General features: G+C 41.6%; 1 protein-coding gene and 1 pseudogene across 4 annotated transcripts in view; one reads left to right on the top strand and one right to left on the bottom strand.

Moving 5' to 3' along the window:
* The window catches only part of SEMA5A (semaphorin 5A), a 362,170-nt gene that overhangs the window by 143,713 nt on the left and 192,315 nt on the right, over positions 1-26,142 (top strand). The gene's annotated exons all lie outside the window — the stretch shown is intronic.
* LOC308554450 (large ribosomal subunit protein eL43 pseudogene) lies at positions 10,045-10,360 on the bottom strand (annotated as a pseudogene). Its single transcript has one exon. The product of its transcript is annotated as a large ribosomal subunit protein eL43 pseudogene (transcript).

Genomic DNA, 26,142 nt, shown 5'->3' with positions numbered 1-26,142 from the left:
ACAGAGGACTTCTCAAGAGGGAGGTGGCCATCGGGAGTATTCAGTGATGCAGAGAGTTTGAGGAAGATGTAGGCCAGAAGGTGGAGTGACATACTCACCTTGGTTTGCCTGGGACTTTCCCAATTTAGCACTGAAAGTCCTATGTCCCAAGAGAACTGGAACACAGGGTCACCCTCCTAGAAATTCCGCAAGCAATGCTGTATTAGTTTCCTGGCACTGCTGTACCAAAATTCCACAGACTGGGTGGCTTGAAACAGCAGAGATATCTTCTTTTACAGTTCTGAAGGCTAGAAGTCCAGAGTCAGGCCATGTTCTCTCTGAAGAATCCTTTTCTCCCCTCTCTGTAGCTTCTGGTGGCTGTTAGCAGTCATTGGCCTTCCTTGGCATGTAGACTCCTCCCTGCAATCTCTGAGTCTGGAGCCACATGGTCTTCTCTCCATGTGTCTGTCTTTTGGTTCTCTCCTCTTCTTATAGTGACACCAGTCATACTGCATTTAGGGAACCTCCCTGACCTGGCATGACTTCATCTTAACAAATTACTTCCCCAGAGGCTCTATTTCTAAACAAAGTCACATTCACAGGTATCCAAGGTTAGGATTTCAACATGTCTTATGGAAGGACACAGTTCAACCCATAACAAATAGCATTTATCAGAGCAGGTTTGGGGCAGTGCTGGAGGAGAAACTAGATGGTGATGAGCGGAGGGATAAACGTGGGGTGAAGAAATAGCTATGAAAGGAGAGAACTGTTGCCTCAGCCAGCAGAGACTCGAGGACAGGGGGTGGCTTTTAAGAGAACATTACTTCACCGTCCTTAAATGGTGATGGGAGGGAGCCCGGTGATGCAAGAGGCGAGGGGGAGATAATTGATTAGGCAAAGTCCCAGGCTGTAGGAGGGGGTAGGACACGGGACCGAGGCGGGGATTAGCTTACAGGAAGCCCACCCCACCTCCAGTGGGGCTGGAGGGCCAGTGGCCAGGGCACCCCGGATGCAGGAAAGTTAGCGGGTGGGTGTGGCTGGACGGCGAGGGAGCTCCTGAGAAGCTCCCTGTCCGCCGAGGAGGAGTAGGCAGGGCCCGGGCCTGGAGGATGGGGGGTTTAGGAAGGAAGTCGACCGAAACACAAAGGCCCCTGTGGGTGCCAGCAGCCCAGACCTCCTTGCGCTGGCTCATGTTACAGCTGAGCAGGTGGCCACTGATACCCTCCGTGGTCACTTTCCTGTAACGCACGACTCCACGAGACAGTTTGAGAAAACAGGATGAAACACTGACAAGGGAGAAATAAAAGGAGGGCCGGATAGTGTTCACTTATAAAATCTTGACTTCTGTGTACATTTATGATTTCAGGATTTAGTGTGGTAACACGGGAGGCGCTCTACACAGAGGCTGTTTGAAGTGAACGGATGCTATAGTAACATCTTAATGCAGCAAGCACGTCTTATTGAAGTCTTTTTTTAACATTTTATTTATTTAAATATTTTAGAGTTAATTAAATTTATTGGGGTAACGGTTAATAGCAGTATTATGTAAATTTCTGGGGTACAGTTCTATAATACAACATCCACACGTTGCATTGTGAGCTCACCCCCCTCCGAGTCTAGTCTCCTTTCCTCGCCATGGATTTGACCCCCATTATCCTCTTCATTCTCCCCCACCCCCTCCCTTTCTTGAAGTCTGGATTCGCTTCACCTGCCCAGCGGAAGATGCTGGCAGGACTATTTTTCCCAGCCTCTGCGGGCTTCTCTCGTCTGGCGGAGTTCATTGCTCAACACGCGCTAACAGCTTGCTGTGCTTGCAAGGTTGCTCCCTGGCTGCATGTTCGGGAATATTTATCCTTGATTGTGCAGGGGCTGCTAAACCACCCTGACCCATTACAGACACACCGTTCACACTTATGTCCTTGTCGTTTGCGTAAATGTCTGTTCCAGTTAAGAGGGGAAAAAAATAGTGACCCTTTGAGACAGCCTGTTTCTCAGCATGGTTACTGAGTCTCCTAACCATCTCTGAAATGAGTTTTAAATGTTTAATGCTCACTTAGGCGATCGTGCCATATTCTGCTTTTGTTTGTTTATTGATTAAAGTTTACCCAGCTATTTCGAGAGCATGCTCCAGTTATAGGAGTTGGTTAGTGGGGAAGAATTTTACTTTAAGCACAGAGGAAGACCACTGGTGGGGTGAGACATGTCGCACTCAGGCTTTCTTTGCCTTGGGGCCTTAATATTGTGACTAATTTAATGCCTTACATCAGTGTCTTAGCTGGCAGCACTTAGTATTAATGCCTAACGTTGCTCCTGCCTGCAGAATCAGGCAGGGTACCATTAATTCCAATCCCAGGCCCCTGAGATCTTTATTTCTGACTCCTTGGTGTTCCTGTTGAGTGTCTTCCTATGTAGGGACCATTAATTGGCCTGAGAATTGTTTTGAAACTTATTTCAGAAGAACTATATGGACAGTTGATAAAGGATTAGCAATTGGTCCCAGATCTTAGGAAGGCCATCTGAAGGAATCAAAGTGGGTATCCTAGCTTGGGCCATCACTGGGGCAGGACTGGGGCATGGCACTTGTTCCTTGAATTGAAACAGTTGACTTTATCCCCACATGTCAAAGGGGATTGAAAGATCATGACTGAAAGGGTCCAACATAGGATCTTAAGCTTGGGTTCTCATCTGATACCACAGGATGAATGATTATTTTTCATGAATCCAATATTTTTCTATGGAATCATACAATTACATTTCACTGTACTCATGTCTGTAGTAAAGGCATTAATTTGTTAAATATTTACAATAAACGCACATGACGTGTTCTGTAACTCTCTGCTGACTCCTCTTTGTGTTAACTGCCTGGGACCCCCAGCCCCTCTCCCACCTCTGGAAGCTGTTCTCTACCAGTTGGCAAGGTGGTCGTATACACGTTTCCTTTTGCTCTGTTAACTGCCAACCGCCTCTCACTGTTCTTTCTCACAGTCCCCAGAGCACTGGCTCTACTTGGCCTGCCACCTGCTCCTCTTTGGGCTGGGAAAGGCGTAACTTGGGTGGCCTCAGTTATTCTCGAAGGCACAGGGAACTAGCCTTTTAGAAGACAAGGGTGAAGATGCTGAAGGAGCCCCAAGGAACTACTTCTGTGCCTTGGCTCCACGTATGGTGCACGGCTCCCTGCAAGCCCCATGGTTCCATACCTGCCCATGGCTCCCTAAGTGTCCTGTAGCCCAGGAACATCCTACAGTTCCATGCATGCCCCATGGTACTGCATTTTCTCTCAGGTTCTGGCTGTCTGGTGTCTAATGCCCCAGACAGTTATGTGGTGTCCTGGCCCTGGTTGGATGTCTCCTCTAATTTCTAGGACCCCCACCATCACAGCAGGAGCTGCGGTGATTGATTTCTAGAGTCGCTTCAAGTGCTCAGAGTTGCCTAGTATGTAAACCTTGATTAAAATAGTTTCTGGTATTTCTCTCTGTAATCTATTCCCAGAGCTGCCGTTTGACCTTTGTAAATCACCATGTGCATGACTGCATGACAGTGGCCTACTTTGTCCAAGGAAGAATTAGGAAATTTACTTTAATTAAAAATAAATGGTATGAAATTGATTTTACTATTTAATTTTAATATTTTTATATGAATCCAAATAAAACATAGCAAGTCGCCACAAATTGTTGAAAACTCCACACTTTTCTCTGTAAAAACTAAGGAGGTGAGTTATTCTCCTGTGAGTTTACTTGGGAAAGAAAAGTGTTGTTTGGACCCTTAAAGAGTCCATCGCTCCATAAATATTTTGATTTCTGTTATGCATATGATTGAATGTTTCATGTAGGTAATGTCAGAATCACACGGGCGAAATACTCAAAGCAGTTTGCAAGTGAAGCGAGCAGGTACAAGCCTACTGCCTGTTTTTACTTTGAAGATGGCATTTGGGAATACATTTTTTATTTTAAATTCTGTTGCTGGTTTGCTATCTGAAAAGAAATGGAATATTCAAAAAGATACCAGTGTTCAATTCTATAACGTATGTATATCATGATTATTCATAAATGCGTAGAGGCGGTAGTGGTCTCATCCTTCATTTTCTTCTAACACCTCTGTGCGCCTCATTGAGTAAGCTGGTTCCAATACTTGCCTTATACTTTGCTGATGTGATTGATCTTTTGGCCGACGGGACCCGAGAAGGTCCCTGTTGCAGGTTTTTTATAAATAATGATTAGGTTCTGTAAGTGATTTATTAAATTTTGAGAATCATCCCAACAAAACCCAAAAACCTTTTGTGTTCTAGGGCCACCGTTGAAATAATTTATGAGCGAGCATCTATATTTTATCTTAAGATAAAATTTTCATTTTTTGATTGACCTGTCTCGGTGGGGAAGTAGTTTTTATTATTTTAAGGCTGCAAATGGAATACTTGGTAAGTAAACTAGTTCAATGTGACTGCGTTAAAACTGGGATTAAGGTTTTGCAAAGCTAGTGTCTGGATTCTGATTGAAAACATTCATTTCATTTGGCCTCAAATGGTATGTTATTGTGTTTTATTTATTTTTAGGCATATTATAGTCTTCCTAAGCATTAAATGGGCAATTCATCTGTTTCTCACACTGAAGGTAGATAAAAATCTTGCCCTTATTTTATGCACGAAGGAGGAGTTGGAGATTAAACAAAGGGTGTATAAAGTTTCAATTAAGCAGTGCTTTTCTTGGATTTATGACCTCTTGTCTTCTAGTACGAAGGCAAGGTAAGCAACCGTGGTTACATTTGAGAGGCAACATTAGGCCAACTCCAGTGGACAGCAGTGTTGACATTCTTCTGCTGCATTGTGACAAAGAAAAGACTCCAGTGAGGTTTTTAAATCTCATTTAGCTTGCCAGCTGACTTAATCAACGCCTTAAGTTTTAATTCTCCGGAAGGTTTTTTTATTCTGGAGGGAAAATGGCCAGAGGTCACTTTGGGAGGAGTTAAGTTGGGCTTCTCTTTGCTTTCCCATTACCCGCCTGTGGCTCTGGGACGGCCTCAGGGAGCTTGAGCAGGATCTTGCGTGAGGCAGGAAACATTCTCTTTCCTAATCAAGGGCTCAGCGCCGCTGTGTGCTAACCTCCAAACAGAACAGATTCCTCCAATCCATGGTGTGACAAGTTGCAGTAGAGCAATTTGACTGTTCCCACCTGGAAAGCACCCTGGGCACGCGGGAGGTAGGTGACACACCCTATTAGCTGAAATCGATGAGGCCACATCCTGACGCCAGGCATGGCTAACCGGGTGCCCCTCGTAGCTCTCAAAGGCACCTAAAAGTTGCCATCTTCATTTGCATTTTTGAGTTTTGTGCCACTGTCTTCCTAGCTTCAGCCCCCAGAGTATTTTGGTTTCTGTTTGTTTGAAGATAAAAGCAGAGGTCCAGTTCCTTAGTAATTCATTCGCTATTAACTGAGTGCCCATTATGTGCCAGAAATGGTTTCAGTCACTGGGGTTGCCGCAATAAGCACAACGGGCAGAAGTCTCGGCCGACTCTGAGTGTACATTTTATTAGGGGAGACAGACAATAATAGGATGATATGATAGAGGGTAGGCCATCTAGTGATAAGGGCTGAGGAAAACGACAAAGCAGGGAATGGGCTAAGTGGGGGAGGGTCTTCAGGTGTGCCAGGCGTTTACCTGTTGCCTCTCAGCCCCACATGTGCCCCTTTTTAATCTCTGTGCAACTGGCCAGAGTCAGAAAAATTCCTCAGGCTCCTGTCCTAACTGGATTCCTGTTTGGATGTGCGAATGGGATGAACCAGCAGTTGCTGAGCAGGCGGAGGAGCGCAGGGCAGCCAGCAGGGCTTTTTGGCAATTCCCGCTGGAGTCCCAGCTGCTGGAGAAGAGCTCAGCACAGGACAGGCATGGGCTGCACTCCAGCTTGTGAGCAGCTGCTCGTCTCTGTGCGCCATGCGTTCTTCCTCTTGGCTTTCCCAGGCCCCAGCCTCTATTCTTATGCTTTGTGAGTTCTTGCAATACCTTTACAACCTATTCCCTCTGTTGAATTTTCTCTGTTTGAGCTACCTAAGTTGATTTCTGTTCTCCTGGCTGGATTGTGACTTATACAAAGGACCCATTGAGTGGAGACTTAAAGGAGGTGAGGAGGCAAGACCTTTGGATAACTGAGGAAAGTGTTCACGGCAGAGGGAAGAGCAAGTGCAAAGGCCCTGAGGCAGGGCCATGCTTGGCAGGCCCTGAGTAATAGCAAGGAGGTCAGGATGGCCAGAATGGAGTGAGCCTCAGGAGAGAGTAACGGAGATGAGGTCAGAAAGGGTAAGGAGGGCCAGGACTCATAGGGCCTTTAAGAATTTTGATTTTTATCTTGAGTGAGGTGGGAAGCCACTGGAAGGTCTTGAGTAGAGAAGCAATGCAATCTAACATGGTGTAAAAGAGTCACCCTGGCTGCTGTACCAGGATAGACTGAACTTCCCTGGCAAGCAATTTTGGCTAGAGGTAGGCATTTGGGAGTTATTAACATATAGACATCATTTAAAGCCATAGCCTGGATGAAGTTTCTAGAGGAAAGAGTGTAGATTGGAAAGAGAAGAGGTCCACTGAGTGAGCCTTGGAGCCATTCAGTGCATGGAGTTTGGAGAGATGAGACAGCAAATTAAAATGGAGAACGGAGAGTCAGATTTCCGGGAAGCCCAGTGAAGAAAATGTTTCCTCCCTTTACAGTGGCCTAATGGGCTAAAATCTAGAGACTTGGCTCTGAACACCAAAAAGCAGGAGGCTGATATTAATTTGCTAACAGGAGAGGGATACTAAGGCACTGAAGGGCCCCAGAGTTTCTAAGCCAAGACTGGGGTCCATTTGGCAGAAGAATATCTGTCAGATACTTCAGATTATCATGGCACGTGCCACATATGTTTAATATGAATATCCCTTCAATAGTGGCCGAAGAAAGAATTGCCCTAGTAATCTTTAAGAAACAGTGTTGTATGAGGTTTCTACCTCTTTTAGAGACGTCTCAGAAGTTGGTCTGGCTCCCTTAACCGAGGCAGTGTCAGCCAGCTGTTGAGGAATGCAGAGAGCAACACGGTCAGGAAACCAGGTGTTGGGGTTGTGTCTTGTGACTTATTAATTGTCTGACCTTGGGTAAGTTGCTTAATAATTCTGTGCCACCATTAACACTTAAAAAATGGGAATGATACTGCTACCCTCATAGTATTATTGAGTAGGGTAAATCAGAGTTAAGAGTATGTGTATTTTTGTGTGTATGTGAAAGTACAGAGAACTACAATCCCAGAGGTCATTATATCCAACATTAAAAATAGCGGACTTTGAGCTTAAATGTAGTTGTTTAATACTCTGTGAGGCACAGTAATTTGAAAAACCAGCAGTGATGAAGTGAACAAGAAATGTGAATATTTGGTCTTCATGATTTTTGTCTGGGTGTTAGTGGTAATCACTGTATAATGTAAAGGTTTGTTGAGATCTTCTCATTTAGAGGGTTAAAGGGAAAATCTCAGTCATTGCATAGCTAGTTCAAGCCAGATTTAAACATTGTCTGAATTGAAAAAAATGGACTAGAATAAATGAAAGCATTATCCATTCAAATGCTTTTATTTTTTAATTTTAAAGGATCAGCCCTACTAAAAAAAATCGTATCTATAAAAATAAAGCTCCATCATGGAATCATAAACCCTCCGTTTCACTGTGGGGTCACAGAATCTTAGATTGTAAGTCCATGAATCCAGGTATAAATCTGAAACCCAAATCAATAGTTTTGGGACTAAAAATGCAAACCAAAGAAGAATATATGAATGTGAATTCTTTTTCCGTAAGAGTTTTAAACTATAACGTCTATTATTAACTTTGGAAATTGTATACAGATTGTCAGAGAGCTTCCATTAAATATGTCTCTTGTTTCACCAAGATCTGATAAACAGATGATTGTTTATTTTAAATGGAAAAATTACACAGGGGACTTTACCATCTAACCATGATGGAAAAAAGGGGGTGTCTTGATTTGTCCTCTTGTTTTAAACAAGAAAACCAGACAAAATATTAGAAACTACAGTTTTCAGATAATGTACCATAGGTAGAGGGCATAGCAGGATTGTAATTACTTAGAGAAAGGAAATAAATGAGTCCTATGATTGGCTCAGCTCACTGGAAGTAGTTTCTAAGATATAGCACAGTAATAGGGACTGCAAACATAAACCAGCATAAATCAAGTCTCAATACATTTAAAAGGATTAGAATTATGCCTGTGTGTTTTATGAGTACATCAGAGTCAAACTAAGCATCAATAACCAGATGACATATGGAAAATCATTTTGGACTTTAAGTAATATACTTCTAAATCACTCATAGGCTGAAGAGCAAATCAAAGGGGAAATTCTAAAATATTTCCGACTGAATGACAAAAGTACAACTTAATCTAAATTTTTGGTATGCACCCAAAGCAGAGCTTAAGGAGAAATTTATAGCAGTAATCACTTATATTAGGGATGGAGAAAAATCCATTATAGTCATTTGGGGTTGCTTCATAGGGAAATAGAAAAAAAAAAAAGCAAATCAAATCTGTGGTAAACAGAATAAATAAATAAAATGAAGATAAGAGGGAAAACCAGTTAAGTGGAAAAAGGGGAAAAAAACTAATGAAGTTCAGTGAAACTAAAACATAGTTCTTTAATACAACCAATAGTATCAGTAAACTTCTAACCATATTGATAAGGAATTAGAGAGAAGACATATTTGTCAATATTCGGAATGAATGAAACATCACTATAGAACTTATAGAAGTAAAATGAATAGTAATAGAAAACAATGAACAACTTTATATCAATAAATTTGACAACTTAGGTGAAATGGACAAATTTTTTGAAGATACAATCTATCCAAGCTTACTTAAGAGGAGATAGACCTTTGAACTAATTCTATATATATTCAAGGAGTTAAATTTGTGGTTTAAAAATTTTCAACAAAGGAAATTTCAAATCCAAAGCTCTCCAATAGTGAATTTTAACAAATATTTAAGGGAAAAAAGTACTAATTCTATTCTTCTAGTATAGAAAAGGATGGTTACTCTTTTGAGTGCCTGAATTCAAGATAATGTGGTGTTTCCACAAGGATAAACATGTAAATCAATGTAATAGAAGGCAGAGACCAGAACTAGACCCACGTACATATTGTCAATAAATTTTAAACAAACTGGTCATAATTCAACAAAGAAATAATAGTTCTTTCAACAAAGTGTACTGGAAAAATTGGACATCTCTGTGCCAAAATGAGCTGAAATGGATCATAGACCTAAAGAGCTAAATTTATAAAACCTCTAGAAGAAAACCTATGGAAAAAAAATGTCTGTGATCTTAGATTAGGCAAAGACACAAAAAGCACACAAAGGTAAATCTGGTAAATTGAACCACAGCAAAATTAAAAACATTTGCTATTCAAAGACACCATTGAGTAAATGGAAATGCAAGCCAGAAGCTATGTGAAAATATTTACAATACCTATGTTTACTAAAGGTCTTGTGTCCACATATATAAATAAACTCTTACAAGTTAATAAGAAAATAAATAATTCAAATTTTAAGACATGGACCAGAGATTTATACAGTTTGTAAAATACTAATGACAGCCATGATGAGATATCTCTATACATGCAGCAGAGTGACTAAAATAAAAAAAGACTGATAATACTAATCATGGTGAGAATGTGGAGGATCTGGACCTCTTATGCTTTGCTGTTAATAATTTAAGATGGGCAAATACCTATGAACAAATCTGCTCATAGGTATTTGCTCAAGGGTAATGAAATGTTAAATAATGTCTACAGAAAGATTCATACCCAAAGGTTTACAGCAGCTTCATTTATACCAACCAAAAATGGGAAACTCAAAAGTCCATCAGTGAGAGTAGACAAGTTAATTATGTAAAATGGAATATATGGACAATATAAAGAAACAAACTATTTATATAAACAACAAAATGGATGAATCTTCAAAGTATTATGCTAAGTAAAAGATTCCAGATACAAAAGACTCCATATTATGTATTATTCTTTTTTAAATATATAAATGAACCCATTTATTATAGGCTAGCAATATTTCAAAGTGTGGAGCTTCCACTGGTCTTTCAATTCCTTCAGTCTTCTGATGGCAGACTTCACCGTGACAGCAGAAGTGGCGTTGTAGGTCCAGGCACCACCAGCTGCTGTTTTCACGCAGGAGCCACAGTGCCAGATCCCCACAGCTCGTCTCTTCATCTTGGTTTTGCCACAGAAGGGGCAAGTGTACTTGGCATGCTGGCTGATTCCAATTTTCTTCACCATTTTCCGGAGGGAGGTGCCATAACGTGTCCCGCATTTACCGACGATTCCCACCTTCTTGGTGCGTTTGGCCATCTTTCCGCAAACCCGGTTGGACCTCAAGAGCTGTATTATTCTTTTATGTGAAATTCTATAGAAGACACAGCTAAAGTAACAGAATACCTATCAATGGTTGCCTGGATACAGGGTAAGGGAAAAAAAATATCACTGCAAAGGTTTGTGAGAGAACATATAAGTTAATACATATATTTTATATCACGATTGAGGAGGTGGTGACAAGCTTTATACATTTGTTAAAAGTTGTTGAATTTAAGTCGGTAGATGTTATTGTGTCTATATTATCCCTCAGTGAACCTAACTTCAAAAATGTATAGGCTCCAATTGTAAAGGAGTGGAGAAGCATGGACTTTTCAAGAATGTAGGATCCAGTAATCAAATTGCTTGTGAAGTAGCCTGAGTTTGTCAACACACAGTGCTACTTTCCTTGGCACTAAGGCCAAACATGTGAGAACTCTACAATGAGAGTAGTGATGAATCATATGTAATGTAACATTTAATAAAATGTGTAACGGTGTGTATATCATAAAAGCTACCTAAAATCCAAAATATTCAGGTCTTTAATGAAGACCCACCACATAAACTGTTTAATCAGTCAAGCCCCCCCCCCCAAGTTATTTTGAAAGATAAAAACCCTAATAATCCAGGTTAACTTGACGTTAGAGAGATAATTTGTATAGAAAGTTTCTTCTTTAAAAACTGCCCCTGCCCAAGGGTAATCTTTGGAGGAAAATATTTCTGACTTATATGTGCTTTGAGACGATGTCATCACATCTGAGCATTGCTGATTTGTATGTTACTTGGAAGGAGATTTAGGGTGGTGAGCACACCATACAATATACAGATGATGTATTACAGAATTGTACGTCCGAATCCTATATAATTTTATTAACCAATGTCACCCCAATAAATTCAATAAAAATGAATTTTAAAAAAGAGGTAATAGTACCTCTTGGAATTAACTGTCAGAACCATGGAGAGGAAATGGGAGAGGCATTTGTTTAGCCACAGTACCTTTGGTTATAATGCATACAACTCTTTTTTCCTTTCAGGACTAATTTTCTGTAGGTGGTCTTTTACTTCTCACTACTGCAAAGAGAAATGGGGCAGTAAGAGGCTCATTAGCATAAAGCAGCATTATGATGATGGAAATGTTCAAATTCTGTGCCGGCAAATGTGGTTGCCATGAGCCATGAGCAGCTATTGAGCACTGAAATGTTGCTAGTGCAACTAAAGTAATGAATTTTTAATTTATTTAATTTTACTTAATTAAAATGAAAATATAAATAGCCATCTATTGGTGGTGACTCTCACATTGGAAAGCTCAGGTATGGACTGTTGGCTTCCAGCACTGTATAAAAGTATTGGCACAGGTTGCCGTTCCTGTGTTTTGGAAAGCATCCTGGTTCATGTTTTAAGATAACTGGGCCAGGAAAAGGAAAACTTTTCCTAGAATTACTTTTTATACGTCTGCTATTAATTACTTCTCTGATGTAAAGAAAATATCTTACTGTCTTTCTGGTTGGTTTCAATTTAAGTGAAAAATGGGTATATTGGGTTATATATGAAAGGCTTTACCACAGTGATGATTCTATTGCTCTTTAAACTTGGATAATCAGGTAGCCCAAGGGACATTTGGGCAATTCTTTATCTCTTCAAGATAACTCCCTCCTCCCTTAATCATCAAACAATAACACAATCAGATTCTGTTTCATAAAAGCAAAATAGAAATTGAGATTCTCTTGACATTGTTGACATTGACAACATTTGTATCACAGTTTATTTAGTGGGAAAAATTAATAGTTTATATGAAGACTGGTTTGACATTTTCATACATTGCCATAGTTAAGTAACAGAGAGTTTAGAATCATATTCCCCTTTAGACTTAGCATTTTTTCTTGCTACCTAGAAGGAAACAATTCAGAGATGAAATATTAACATATATTTTAAGTCGTCAGTGCAGTGAAATTCAGAAACTCTCTCTCTGAAAGCTGACTGGCTATTAGGCTTCCAACATCAATTAGAAATATCTGGACTGTAAGTAACAGATAACCAACATATAGTGGTTTAAAACATCAGGATACTTATTGTTACCTAACGAGAAGTAAAGAATTAGTCTCGTCAGGGCTGGTTGGGAAGTGTCAGCAAGACCCAAGCTCTGTCATTGTGCTCAGTCATCCTCTTGCCTTCTGTGTTTATTTCATGGTTGGATGGCTGCTGGCAGCACTGGGAGGCAGGCAGCGGTGGGCGGTTGGAGGGTACCCAACTTCTTAACTCATCTGTTTCATGTCAGAAATCAACATAAAGGCAGAGCTTTCATGTGAAGAGTTGTTTACATGCGAGTGGCCAGAGCTGTGTCACATGACTGACTCTAGGTACAAGGGGAAGGCAAGTGTCTGCCAAAGGGGAATGGAGAAAATCCTAATTTAGCCCCTAAGTCCAGTAGGCCAGGGACAAGGGTGAGGTGTGGAACCAATTTGGAATGCAGTGTTTAAGAGGTACCAAAAATTTTAGTGATAAAAATAAGTAATATATTAATGTAATATTTAAAAAATCAATATTCATGACAAAATTTATAATGAACAAACTATCTGGATTTTAAATCAGGATTGGATCAGTGCAGTCTCCTGCCAAGCCCTATTGGAGCTCTAATGTCTTTATTTAAAATGTGGGTAGTTTGTTTCTTAGGGATTTCTTAGGGGCATAAATTTAGATCTTTAAAAATATTGCATTAAAGTGTTATTTTGATAGGTGAGTTTTTTGGCCCCCTCTTAAATTTGACACTCAAGGTGAGGACTTCACTTGCCTTAATCTTGTCCCAGTCCTACTGTTTAACAAAAGTAGGTTTTGTTAGCAAGGAAGAGTTGGTGGGCAGCTAACCTTGTCTCCACAGCCGGGTAATTGGTTCTGGTGTATCTGCTCCGTGAATATTCATAAGTGTGTATCCTTCTGTCTGCTCCATGGACTACGTCTGTCTCTCCTCTTATATTCTAAAACCCTGCTTGATAAACAGTGTCTACTCTGTCTTGTGTTTCTTTCTGAACAATGATTACTCAAGATACTCTCTTTAATTGAAACACTGACTAGATTCGCTCTTGCCCAGAAACAGAAAACGCACCCCCAGCACTGTGGTTTTCAGCTGGTGTGCTGCAAGAATTTTTAAAACATACCTGACTATTTAGTCAGGAACACTGATTTCTTTCCCTGTAGATTGTCAAATAAAAAGACAGCTAGTACAGCAATAGCCCTCCCTTGTGAATGAATCCAAATGATATCTCTTCTCTTGTCAGGTTGGCAAAAAGTATAACCTATATTTTGGTGTGCTGCAGAATGGTAGTAATTAGTTACTTGTGCCATGAGATGAAACAGGTTGAGAATCGCTGCCCTAGCAGATCATTCCCAACCAAATCTGAGATTCAGTGAAGGAGAGCAAGAATTCTCCATTCATGTATTTTCTCATTAAAAAAAAAAGTATTCTTGAATGGCTTGAAATTTAAAAGATGATGCATGAAAACGTGAGGGAATAGAAAAATCCGTTGGTGCCTTTTCATGTGTCCTAAAATGGGCAATGGGAATTTGACGGCCTTTGAAGATGACTGGGTAGGTTCTTGTTCTCAAGGAACTCATGTCATAAAATTGTAGAAATGATAATTATGCAACATGGAAGCTGGCACAGAAGAATCCATTCTTCCTGTAGTTTTAATCTCATTCTATATTTGCTCTGATTAACTACTAGTAATTGATGTGGATAATTTGTTTATTTGAAACCTCTTAAGCTCTCCTTCCCCTCAAGGGACATGATAAAGGCAAGCCCTCTCTCAATGGGAAAGCTTTAAAATTCTATCAGGGTGTTTTTGTGAATATAAGTAACTTTCCTCCAATGAAAATTTCATATGAAAAAATTTATCTAGACCTATGAAACATGACTGATATAGACATGTAGTAGGAATTTCATGCAAGGCTATGAAATATGTTTGTATTAAGGGCCAAATGTATTATTTACACCATTTATAATATATAAATTCTTCAGTCTCAAAGGTGTCCACACAAAATGCTCAATGTCTTCTCTGCTCAATGTCTTCTCTGATTCAATTCAGTTTTTAAGAGTTCTTGAGGCCAATGTTTGGAATTTAGGGGGAAAAAGGGAAGAACATGTGGAAATAATAAATTTACATGGTTGGTTGTTAAAGATGGCCACTATGAGAAAAGTTAACGTATGCAGCAGTGAAAGTAAAAATGGAAGGATCACAGTGAGCTTTGCATGTGTTTATCATTACTGTTCTTATTTAGGACTTCCCTTTCCTCCTGAGCCAAACCTGAGCGCCCCGGTTTTTATGGCAACCTTTTTCTTTAAGCAACCAATGAAATATTGTTTTTCTCTCAGCTATAGCCTGTTTCATGCCCTGTCTACTTCCATATACCCCCGTTTTTTTTTTTCTGGCCACTTGAGATGCCTTTTTATTTCATTTTATGTTTTGATTCAGTCACCCCATTGCATGGATTAATAGTTGTTTTTGTTGCAACCGAGCAGCGGACTCCTTGCAGGTCTGCATCTCTTGGCCAGAACCATGTAACTGTTCCTGGGCAGGGGGCTGAGGGGTGTAGCTGGCTAATACTCTGTTTGTGGTTTGTTTTGTAATTCTCAAACACTCTGGGGTTCCTCTGCCTCCATACCTATGTGATGCTTCAGTTGATATCGCCAAGAATTTCACACTCCAAGTGAGACAAAGATATCTCCCAAAGGATGTGTAATTCTATTATGCAGCAACAACTCTTTCTAAGACTTCAAGCCAAGTAAAAACATTTGCTAGGGCTGGAGCAGCTCTTCAGCCAGTGCAACCATGTGACCTTCTAGATCTTCTCTCCTTGCAATTTGCTTTTGACCCCTGCGTGCCCTGCCATAGAATCGTGCCCCCCTTTTCTGCTGCGGTAGGTGGAGTAGCGGCCGTCCTGTTTTCTAGGGCAGACCCAGCACATGACCGCATCTGCCTCCCTGCTCTGTTTGTTTTTATCATCTGTGGAACATTAACGGGCCAGTGTGCATTTTCAGATGGAGTAAAACAGAAAAGATTATATCAGCGCTTTGCAATGATTTCCTGTGTGCTATAATTGTTCATCATAGATTAGAAGGACTTATGCCTTTTATAGTCTGAGATGAACTCCTGGCTGCATAACCCCACAAACAAAGCACTATTCGAAGAAGCACACACCACTGTAAGAGCTCATGAAAATTCTGCTCTAATGAAATGGACTGTGGAGCACTGGAATCTTTAATTAGTGGGGTTTTCTAACTATATTAAAAGAAATAAAAATGCAGAACAAAAAATGAGACACAACACAAATATCATGCCTCGATTTCCTGCTGAGGACCCCCCAAGTGACGTGCTGAATGGTTTTGGGGCAGGTCATGATTTCTGTAATCATTTTCAGATGGTTTTGCACATAAACATTAAGATTTGAGTTGGAAACTAAAGAATTGTTTTTAAAAAAAAATATATATTGATTTCAGAGAGAGGAAGAGAGAGAGATCGAACCATCAATGATGAGTCATTGATCAGCTGTCTCCTGCATGCCCCCCCCTACTGGGGACTGAGGCCGCCACCCGGGCGTGTGCCCTGACCAGGAATCGAACTGCTATCTCCTGGGTCCTAGGTTGATACTTAACCGCTGAGCCATGCTGGCCAGGTGCGACTAAAGAGTTTTTGCTTTAACCTCAGTTACTAACCACTGAAATCATCTCACATTTGGTATTTCTCTAACATGGGGCCTAGGACAGAGGTTAGGATGTGTGTGGGCTGAATTCCAAAACCATGGGGCAAGTAGATTAACTGTGTTTACTTAGTTTTTATGTTCTCTTTTTTTGGCTGTAATTAGCAGTTAAATTAGATTTACTTTAGTAGTTTAAATTCTGTTTCGAAAAGGAAGATGTAGAATAGAAAGTAGGGATTGAAAATTATATACTTCTTCCCTGAAGATTTAAACTGTTAATATTTGTCAACAGGAAAATGTTGGGAGAGCATTCAGCTAATACTCTGTTTGTTTAAGGTGGTATTCCTGGTTACTGAGAAACTGATGAAAACATAATGAAGACAGTTATTATAAAAGATTGCCAGCAAAACAGCAGACTGAGTTTATGGGAGAAGTCCCTCACTCTCATATAATGGTGTTACCAAATACAGAGCTGCCCAGAAACTATAAAGGGAAAATCCCAGGGGACAGCTATTGAAAACAGGAGTCAAGTCTGGAATCCTCTGTATGAATACACATACGGGCTGGGGGATGTAAGTTGTGCACTGATGTAAGGGCCTTAGGGGCTAGAGTTTTCAGACATGCTTAGAGATGGGAGAAATGGGTGGTGGGGGTGCTGATAGGCAGGGAGAGCTGGGGCTCAACTTCCCGTATAAAGCTACACCCCCAATGGGCTGTCCTACCTGAGAAGTGGAAGTCTGGAAGGACTGCATATCATCCCTATAGAAGAGGGAAGGAGCTGGCTGTGGGTGGAAACAGACTCATGAAGGAGAAATTGCAACACCAAGCCTGCTCTATGGGCTCCCATGGGGGACCCAAACTTGCACTATCCTTGTCAGGGAGGAGCCCTGAGTCAAGAAATAGACAACTGACATCTAGACACAAAATCTTAGACTCTAAGAGGGCCTTCTAGTCTTCTACTCTCTAGCAGTGCTCCTGATAGTTGCTGGATTGTGGGCTCTTGTGAGAGTTATTCTTACCGAAGATGAGCTCAGAGTTAAAGACTAAACCTCAACGAGACAATCAGTGCACAACTTACATCCCCCAGCCCATATAATAGACCGATTCCCACCAGATTTTAAAGTGTATAAAAGAGAAACACAAGTAGAATCAAGATGGCCAGAGCAAGAGGCCACGATACATAAGTGACAGAGAATAGATGTAGTAAAGAAGACATGAGCTGGACAAAAATTCTGAGGAAAGCTGTGTGAATGTAGTAGTTAGAGAGGCATAGATCAATCCATATTTGAATTCAAAGTAAGGAATTCATTTAAGTGTTTATCTACAAGTCATAACATGTAAGAAATATAGGAGCCAGTCTTGGATCACAGAAAAAAAAAAAGAGGTCATGATGGTCTAATTTTGATCACTCCTTTGCTTTTCTCTCAAAAAGAGCCATGTATTCTTCCCTTATTTTCAGTGAGGAAAGTGCACGGTCCTGCATCGACTTGGTTTTTTGGAGGGCGAGATTTCTGCTTTGTTTATTGTTGCACCCTAAGCAAGGACTTCACAGGTGCTGGTGGAGAGAATGCCTTCGTATTTACTTCCCTGCTTCCCAACAACTTACTCTCTCCAATAGGATGAAGGGAAAAAAAGGCATTCAAAAGATAAATCATAGACGGATAGAGAAAATTGTACAATTAAAAGCATTCGTCATTTGTGTTTCTTGCTCTTCTTTGCTTTTTAGCTCCTTGAGTTCTAGTATTCTTGCATGAAGCATGTGAATAATAATATCTGTGTTCAAGGCTTTTGCAAAGATTTGGGAATGTATGTATAAAATAACCACAGGGTTGCTTGGCTTAGTTCTTAGAATATTGTATGAAATCAATATCTATCCATACTGGTGTTATTGTTTTCATCTCAGTTTTATTATTTTCACCATCATCTGAAATAAAATTCCTGAAGGGCGTATGCTAAAGCTTCATTACTTTTGATAGCTATTGTCTTGTTATCTAAAGCAAGGTATGGGATGTAATAATAATTTGTTTTGGGGAATAATATTGAAATAGGTCATCTTTCCTGTGTCTCTGTCTCTTAATCTAACCTCTCTTTATAGATGCCTTTATTTTCTCAATGTAAGTATTTTGAAAAACACCTTTACTGATATTTAGACTATTGACATCTTGTCTCTTTTGAAATATATTCAACCTCACAAATTTTTTAAGATTGTGAAATCTGTACTCTATCTGGGTCTGTAACAGAATCAAAATCCCATTCTTGTGGGTAATGCCCTATATGTTATCTAAGTGTGTGCCCATGCTCGATGGTGACTTCTAATTCACCTCCAAACAGTGTAGATCAGAGATATGATGACCCACTACCGAGGTGAATTGTGGTTTATATGGTGACTAGTTCATTGAACAGCCGAAAGGGCTCCAAGGCAATTGCTGACAGATGATGTCACTGTTGAAATTCTTGTTTATATTGAATTTAGAAACTAAACAAAAACAGTCTCGTTACCATCCTAAATTCTGTTACCCTGACCCAAAGTCCTTGATACAGTTAGAGCCCAAAGTGCGTGTTGGACAGCAAGGGGAAAGGGGTCGGAGCCAGATCGGTGTGGTTTGCTGAGGTTTCATCTAAGGGTGCTGATGTGAAGTCAGCGGCAGGGGACACTGGGTGGCCCAGGCACTGAGAGAGTGACTATTGGCATAGCCAGGTGAGCAGTGGTGCAGATGAGAGAGAGAGTGGTGGCCCGAACCAAAGTTGTAGCAGAAGGGACAGAGGGAAGCATGTTCAAGAAGAGGAAGTGACAGGGTTCTGTGAATGGCTGGGGCCGGTGTCCCTGCTCTGTGCTCCAGGATGATTCACTCTCTTCAGGCAAGTTAACTGAAACTCGACTGTCCCTTCTGTTTTAGTTGAATTTCAGTACTGAAAAAGGTATTCTCATAATTTCTGTCCAAATAATGTGGGTTGAACAACTTTAGTTTAAAAAGTGAGATTAGCGATGTATCCGTAAACATTCATCCATATTAGACTATTTGACGTAGAGATAAATAATTCTACCTTATATATTTTAAGACCTGAGAGACTCAGACGCCCTTCTAATCTTTGCACAGGGTACCTGATCAGTCTGATCAGTCCTCTGTGTGTCTTCTTTAGTGGGAGCTACTCGCACAGTCAGGAGAGGGCTCCCCTGGGGCTGTCATCTTGACATCATTGAAATGACAGCTTCTTGGGTAACAGTCCTCCTACCCTCTCTTGTCACCCTAATCCTTTTAGCAGACTCAACATTTGAAAAGAGGTTTATATCTACCCCAGAGTTTATAAAGATATTGCCAGGTTCTCCTATTCCAGGCATCTTTAATGTAGTAGTGTTTATGTTTAGGGTAGAACAGAAATAGAAATGTTTGTACCCAGTGGGGTGAAAAAAAAAACTAATGCAAGCTGGCGTCATCAGCTTGGTGGATCCTGTTTGTGCAAACAATTCTCACTAATCATAGCCGTTCCAGACAGACAGCCTTATTATACTGACCATATGTAATTAACTTGACTTTTCTTTCTCTAGTTATGAAAATAGAAGCCATTGCAATTTCCCCCTTACATGTTCCTAAGCAAGGACTGCACATCCTTTAGTGGACACAGTCTAGCATTCATCTTTTCTCTTCAAAAGTTCTGAAATCTCTGTATGGCATTAAATTTAATAGGCTTGTATATCAAAAATAGAATTATAATTATGAAAAGCCAGTTAAAAGGAGGGTGAACAGTAAAATGAAATGAGATTTTTAATGGCTTGTCGACAGTTATAATTAATGAGATGGAGCTTGGGCCATGCATGTGACCTTCAGGTAGGAATGGGACTAAGCCCTGTGTGAGTGGGCCCAGGAAGGAGAAAGATTTTTCAGAAGAAAATTCCTCTCTATATCTTGCTAGCCTCTGCCTCCCCCTTGTTCAGGATTTTTTCTTGAAGTGGGGCTCATAGGTGTGGACAGGAAGCTGTGGTCATATCACTGGGTGTATGAGAGCATCCCTGGAGGAGACAAAGCAGGCCCCGCCATGGAGGCTGGGAAAGAAGGCAGTTCTGTAGCTAGATGCGACTCCTGTATTTGAGAAGCCACTTGATATCTTGCTCATAATAGGAAACTCCTTTTCATGACGATGTTAATTCACCGGTCGATCCACTTCAGTATATGCTTTACACAGTGAATTTCTTTGAACAGTAGTTGCAAACAAAGAGAGTAGGATACAAAGGCATGCTGGCTTCAGTGCCTGATACCATCCAACTGCACAACTTCCTCGCACACCAAGTGGGTTCCCGAGGCTATGAAAATTGTTTTTGTCTGATTAAACACAGGTCCCTTTGAACTTCGTGGGGGTTCTTTTCCACTGGCACTTTCTTATAACTATATGCAAAGTCTTTTTTTTTTTTTTTGGTCTGATTTGGAATCCAAAGAGCCTACACGCCAGCCTCTCCACCTCCTTCCCTTTGTTAAAGCATGAAGCATTGTAGTTACTGTAACATCTGTTACATTTCATACCCCGAGGCACAGACAGGCAGAGCTAAACGGTCTGCACACCACACGTGCACACACACGCCCGCCTCTTTTCCTGCTCATGCACATACAATGGGTTGACTGGAAGGCAGAACAAATGAGAACAACTGTCTAGTAACTGGTTCACAAAGGATGTTGGTTACCCATCTGATTACTCCCAGCAGCCTCTGTCTTGCAAGGGAGCCTGCAGAGAGGAAGTGCGCGTTCAGTGAGGCTGGGATTTACCTGGGATCACAGGCCGTCCCTTCTGTGGCAAGAGTTGGGGTGAGAGGGGAGGTGAGAACTTACATTTATGGCACGAGGAACAGTATCCAATTGGGACACATGCAGATAAATGGCTTATTGGTCTCAGGAATGCGGTTAAACAGTGAAATTAATTCTAAGATCAATAGCATTGTGGCTATTAGCTCTGAAATTCTGCAGTGACCTCTAGGAGTTGGAGAGGGTTGGAGAGGAGTAACATGACCCCGCTCGGGAAGAAGAGGGAACCGTTCATTCCTTCCTACCCGCATTCATTGCTCCTTTGCTCAATATTCCACCAGTCTTCCGTGCAGGACCCGTTTCCTTCCTGTCCTAACCTGCTTCCTTTACTATCCCAATCAGAACTGTATTAACTATCATCTGCGTGTTGACGGCTGTTACATTTTTATCTCCAGTTCAACCGCACCTGAGCCACAGAGCCACCCTGCACCTACCTACTCGTCTCTCCATTGGGATTTCCAGAGGGCATCTCCACTTAGGATCCATAAAAGAACTGTTGGGTTATTTTCCAAACCCCCAAACCCCCAAGCCCGTTTTTCCTCCAATCTGTCCTATCTCAGAACTCGCCTCAGAGATTGAGTTGCTCTAGTAGAAAGCTTGGGTGTCATCCTTAAGGCCTCTCGTCTCCTTATTTCCCCCATCAGTTAGCTCAGACACCTCCGAAATGTGCCCGGAATTCCCTTCTCCCTGGACTGCATTCTGTCCCCTGTGGTCCATTCTCCACACAAGGGCCACAGGAGCTTTTAAAGATGCCAAGTGCCCTGGCAGCTCGGTGGGTTGGAGCGCCGTCGCCTTGTACCTCACAAGGTTGCGGGCTCGATCCCTGGTCAGGGCACACGCCCAGGTTGCGCGGGTTTGGTCCCCTGTCATGTCCTGTAGGAGAGGCAGCCTGTCCATGTTTCTCTCTCCTGTCCATGTGTCTGTCCCTCTCCCTTCCTCTCGCTCTAAAATCAATAAATGTATTTTCAGATGAGAGTAAAAAATGAAAAATAAAATAAAAAAGCAGAGGAGCTCATGCGCCCCCTTCATCTCCCCCTCCTGCCCCCCACACCTCGGCCCGCAGCCAGGCTCCCCTCCCCTTTTACTCTCAGTATCTTCTCATGGGCGCGCAGCACAGCGGCTCCCTTACATTTGTCTGCAGGGACCGCAGCGGAGGGGGGGCTGTGACAGAGGCCACACGGTCTGCAAAGCCTACAGTCCTATTTGTCCTTGTACAGCAAGGGTTTTCTCATTGCTTCCACAAAAGAAGATCTAGACGTTTCCGCCTTAAGCTGCAAGACTCTATCTGAAATGTCTCTGCCTCCCTCTGGGCCCCCCTCAGCTCTCCTCTCACACACACCTGCCGTGTTCCTGCGGCTCCTGATCTGGGCTCACCCCTACCTTGGGGCCTCTCTGGAGCCAGCCCCCCTCCTGCAGTGCCCTTCTCCCGCTGTGGCTTTTTCTTATCACTCAGACCTCAGCTTAATGTCTCCCTCAGCAGAGCAGTCTTCCCTGGAAACGGCATAATATCTCTCCGAGCCACACTCTAAAAATCAACCTGTTTTATTTATATCGTGGCACTCATTCTTGTATTGATTCTGTCCTTGTCAGTAGAATAGATACCTAATGAGAGAGGAGGAACCTTCCCTGTGTCCTTTCCTGCAGTGTCTCTAGTTCCAAGCGCAGGGCCAGACACAGCATCGTTCAGCGTGTTCGCCAAAGCAGGGCTGTTGTGCGCCTGGCTGTGGATGGCCCAGTGAGGGGACATTAATGGGATCGAGCAAGTGATTAGAGGTGACCATGATGAATGACATGAAATTGGGCACAGAGCGGAAAGGGTCTCTGAAGTCTTTTGGGGATAACATCAGGAAACGAGTACAAGAAAAATTGAAAACAAGATTAGAAGTGTGGCTGTGACACTGAATTCACAATTCGCTGCAAGGAATTCATAAACACAGCGCCTTCTTTGTCTACACAGGGGCCTCGTTGCCTGCTGGGAACGAGAGCAGCTATTAGACAACTGGGTTCTGGTCCGGGTCAGGTTAATACCTGGAAATGCAATAACCACAACTTCACCAAAATGAACCAAAGTGGGCAAAACAAAAGGAAAGCCAGCATATATTTTCTCTGTCTCCTCTGACCATATACCACCTGTGAACCTGTCCTTGTCAAGGTTGGTGATTTGAAGGTGCGCACGGCAGAGCTCTCCTGGGGATGCTGGGACATTCACCTCTGTTGGCAGGAGCAGCCCTCAAGCCATAAATGTCAGCTCGTGTTGCTCATTTAAAACATACACTTTTAACATCTTGAGTGTTTGACTTGGGGCTACTGGTACCTTAGTAAGCCTGTGAGTGAGGCCTGTAAATTTTATGAAAGCATAGATAGTTAACAGGCCACGCTAGGAATTCCAGAAGTTTCGCTTTTTCTCCGGGAGGAAGTGGAAGTATAGTAATTAGCTGGGGTTTCGACATGATTTTGTGTGACTGTGTAAAGAACATTCAACATTTGTCCATGAATTGGGTAATGATTCCCTTTCCGTTTTAGTGGAAAGAAACTAGGGCCATATAAAGCTAATGGAATAAAATATTCTGGAAATGTCATTACTTATCAATGCCAAGTGATATATTGTAAATTGTGTACTGTGAGGGATTGGGCTCTGTCTGGACCAGACTAGGTTAATGTCTGGCTTGGTGAATGTCAGTATTAATGTCTGGCTCGGTGAATGTCAGTAAGTCCTTTTGCTCTTCTGGACTCCACATTTCTCATTGATAAAATGAGGCATTATGTTCAGAGGTTCCTTCTTTAAGGTTGTTTATTATTTTTGTCTCTGTTACTAAAGGTTTATACTCAGTATGTTTGGTGACCTGTAATACATATTTTTAAAGCTCTTACTCTGATATTCTAGAGCAGAGAGTCACACTTTTTTTTTTCTTTTTTCTTTTTTTTTCCTGTAAAGGGTCAGATAGTAAATATTTTAGACCTTGGAAAGTAGACAATCTCCATTAGATTATGCCAGTGCAGCACAAGTGCAGCCACAGACTATATATAAACAAATGGGTAGTACTGTGCTCTATAAAAATTTATTTACAAAAAACAGGTATGGGCTGGGTTTGTCCCATGGCCCATCATTTGCCAATCCTTGTTCTAGAATCCAGGCTAACAATTATATTCTATACATATTAAAGATGGCTTTTAAAATTAAATTTACATTATTTGGATCTAAACTCGTTCACATGTAAACCACTTAGAAGAATGATAGAATATGGTTTGTAAATGCTACTTAAGTGTAATCGCCGATCGATATGTATTCTCGATTGAGCAGAGGGATGGAGCATGGCGAGTGAGGTCATTAAGGAAGGATACAGGTAGATTCTGGGACTGCCTTGTGCCTTGAAGCTTTCAGCATTATAGTCATTGCACATTCATTCAAGGCCTGTTGCACTACCTATTAGAGCACAGATATTAACAGACATACATGATACTCTTAAGTGGTATCCTGCCTGTTGTATTTGTTAGAGAGCAGGAGGGATGCAGGAGGGAAGATATTTGGAAAGTGTGGAATCATGTTAGCAATGTGGGGAGGTGAGAGAGTGAAGAGCTGGCTGTGGGGTGACTAAGGGGTCTGAGTTGAGGAAAAACAGAAGAGAAGTGATGAGCAGGTGAGTTTGAGAGGGACTGGCAGCCAGGCCGAGGCAGTTCAAGGGCCCATGGAACCTTACAGGCAGAGCACAGCTTTGCCACTTGAGATTGGATCGCTTTCCACAGGCTGTGGTTGAGTCCACATGTCTGGAATTTCACAGGGACACTGTAAGCTAAGACTGCACCTTCATCTGTGTGTACAAATTTCACGAGAACTGGGACATGCATGACTCTGTCTGACTTTTCTGAAGTCTTCCTAAAAGATTTATCCAAAGCAGATGGCATTTTGCCTTTCTTCCTTATTATTACCGTTAATTATTCAGTAGAACAATGTATAAGATAATGGGATGTCCGCCGCATTTGTTAATCTGTTGGCATCTTGTTGGTTTCTGGTGCAAGGTAAATATTCTTAAGAGAATATTCTTAAATAAGAGAAACTTCTTATGCTTGTTTAGAAAAAAAATGAGGTGGCTGTGGGCTATAAGATATGTAAGGAAAGATCACAGTGAAATGGACTGGTTGTATTATGAATGATATTTACCTGTTTTCCAGCCATATGTCTCTTACAACTTGTATAAAGAATTTGGCAAGCTTGATCCTAGGAAAGAATTGCCTCTTTGGACAAGCTGTAGACTGGCCACCTGGGAGATTCTGATGCTATCCAGGGGATCTCTTCTCAGATAAGCAGGTTAAATAATCCCCTGATAAAGAGACAGTGATCCTGTCTTTCTGACTCATCCAGACCAACCTATCTGAATAGCTTCCAGGAAAATGTATATAGGTTTTATTATTTTACTCATTGGCATCACAAGGGGAATAACCTCTGAGTTAGGGGTCCCCATAACCACCCTCAGGTTCAGTGATTACACTAGAAATGTTGTTATACTCATAGTCATGGTTTATTACAGAGAAAGGATACACATTAAAATTAGAAAAGTTGAGTGCATAGAGCAAAGTCTAGGAGAGTCCAGGTGTAAACTCCTGTTTGTTCCCTCATAGTCGAATCATCTGGACATCACTCAGTTCTCTTGGCAATGATGTGTGACAGTATGTATGGAATATTGCCAACCAGAGAATGTCACTTGAGCCTTGGTGTCCAGGTTTTTTTCCCTCAGTCAGTAGGCCTGGGATGCCTATGTGGCTGACCTTAGTTATTCAGTCTCGAACCTTTGTAGAGGTCAATCTGATACAACATAGTCCAAGGTCCCACCATCAATCACATTGCTAGCATAGAGGATCTGCCATGGCCCAGGCCCCCAAGTATACAAAGGCACTTTTATCAGGCAGGATATTCTAATGCTTAGAAATTATCTCCCAGGAGCCAGTCAGAGGTTAAACTTTTCTTTGAAATATGCAGGGTTTGAACACCCCAGACCTACGGAATCTCTCACTTGATTGATTGAGTTCTGCCAAAGAATGGGACCTTTCCAGATAGTTTTGAATGGCTTTCCTGATTTGGTAGGGCTTTTACACCCTCAGCCGGTAGACTGATTTACATGAAATTGTATGCAGACTAAGAGGAGGTTGATGACAAATGTTCTGCCTGATACTTAGGATGTTGTCAGAGATATACTAGAACTCTCGACATGGTACCACTGTGGGATAGGCGAAAACCCCTTTACTGCCTAGAGTGGCGAGGGTGGGAACTGGTATTGCTTGAGGACCCCTCCCCCCCATGCTTTAGTTACTC

This window comes from Miniopterus schreibersii (genome assembly GCF_964146895.1).
Source record: "Miniopterus schreibersii genome assembly, chromosome: 3".
Classification (NCBI taxonomy): domain Eukaryota; kingdom Metazoa; phylum Chordata; class Mammalia; order Chiroptera; family Miniopteridae; genus Miniopterus; species Miniopterus schreibersii.
The sequence above is the reverse complement of the archived record's forward strand: the minus strand, read 5'-3'. Positions and strand labels throughout refer to the sequence as shown.